This window comes from Hylobates moloch, unplaced genomic scaffold, assembly GCF_009828535.3.
Source record: "Hylobates moloch isolate HMO894 unplaced genomic scaffold, HMol_V3 SCAFFOLD_1, whole genome shotgun sequence".
In the NCBI taxonomy this organism is placed as follows: domain Eukaryota; kingdom Metazoa; phylum Chordata; class Mammalia; order Primates; family Hylobatidae; genus Hylobates; species Hylobates moloch.
This window is the reverse complement of record NW_026652276.1, coordinates 224,379,041-224,380,913: the sequence shown is the minus strand read 5'-3', so window position 1 is coordinate 224,380,913 and position 1,873 is coordinate 224,379,041.

Below are 1,873 nucleotides of genomic sequence, written 5' to 3'. Positions count from 1 at the left end.
AAAATTTCTATTTTTGTTGTTTTTATTTCTTTGCCAAACTTTTTGTTTTGTTTGTGTATTGTATTTTAAATTTTATTTAATTTTCTATTCATGTTTTCTTGTAGCTCCCTGAGCTTCTTGAAGAGGATTTTTTTCTGAAGTTTTTGTCAGTCATCTAGGGTCTGTTTCCTAGATGAGTGGTACTGCTATTTGAAATTTTTTAGATCTTCATTTTTTTTAGGGTCCATTATTGGAGCATTATCAATTTCTTTGGTGGTGTCATATTTCTCTGTTTTTTTGTAATTCTGTGTCTTTGTGTCAGTGTCTGCACATTTGAGGAATCACCCACGTTGTCTGGTTTTTGCTGGTGTTCTGCATTGGGGACGGAACTTCACTATTTAGCCTGACCTGTGTTTCTGAACGGGTCAGCTGGTAGTGACCCTATGCAGGCAGACCTTGCTCTTGGGTTCTTTAGTTGGGCTGAGCTGCTGCCTGAGCTCAAAGGTCAGCTGGAGCTGCTGGCTGTACTCTGCACTCTAGTAAGAGCACTGGCTGGGCTTTGTGTTTAGGTAGAACTTGTGGCTAGGCTCTGCAATCATGTCTGATTGAGCAGATTTGCAGGCTCTTTTTCATGGGTTGGTGGTATGCTGTTTGGAATCTGGCTGGACAGGGCTACAGGCTGGACCTTAGCCTTAAGGCTGGATGAGTCTCTGAGGTCACTGCTTGCCCACTTGGGATGGGCAAGGCCAGAGGCTATGCTCTACAGATATGTACAGTTTCAAGCTTTCCTCCCTCCCCAGGCCTGGAAAGAACCTCAGGTTGGGCTCTGAAGCAGGGAAGGGTCATTGCTTGACCACAAGAGTTGGGTGCAGCCAAATGCTCTGCTCTGCAAATATGTGGGGACATGAACTTCCCTTCCTATGAGGCTATAAATTACAACACTTTTTCTAATAGCAACAGATTGGAAAGCACTTAATGTTCATTGTTATGTGACTAATTCCATACATCAATATTTAGAATATCTTGCATCTTTAAAAAGAATTTGGAAGCTCTTTTATATTACTATTTAATGATAATCCATATATTAATAAGTGAAAAAAGGAAGATGTAAAATGATGCATATTATTATCTTAAAAGTTGGAAATATTCTGTAAATGTGTGAAATACACGTGTATGTATATGCTTCCTGATATTGCTTAATGGAGTGACAAAGAACTGACAAAATTTTTGCTTTTGAGGAGGAAAGATAGGTGAGTGAGTACCAGGGTATGAGAGAGTTTTTGTTGTATATGACATTTAAAACTCATTAAATTTTTGACCCATGTAACTAAATTATCTACCCAGAAAGAAGCACAGATATGAAGGAAAGAAGGAGGGAGGAATGGGCGTAGGGAAACATGAAGGGAGGAAGGAGGGAAAAAAGCAATGAAGAAAGGAAGAAAGTTGCCCTTAGGAAATTATATTGGCAGAAGGGGGAGGGAATTAGAAGGAGGCTGTTATTATTTATGTGATTTTCTTTTACGATTTGTATATTTTACCTGGATTTAAGGAAAATGTCAATTATGAAGGCCATATAGCAACATCTGTGACAGAGTGTTAAGATACAATATTTGCCAAGATACCACTGAGTACTCAGTATTTACATTACTTGTTCTCAACACTTGACATTTTCCTAAGGATTTATTAATGGTTATATGAAACTCTGTGCTAGCTTTCTCACCTAGGAAAACATACCAAATGTAAGAGAGTGAAATTGACATTATTATAATTCTAATCTTGGGTGTGCTATGCTATATTAAAAGAGATAAACCTTAGCAAACTGGGGTACTTTAAATATGATTAATAACAAGTTTAGGTAGAACATCTCACAGTTCATTGGGACATATCAGTGTGA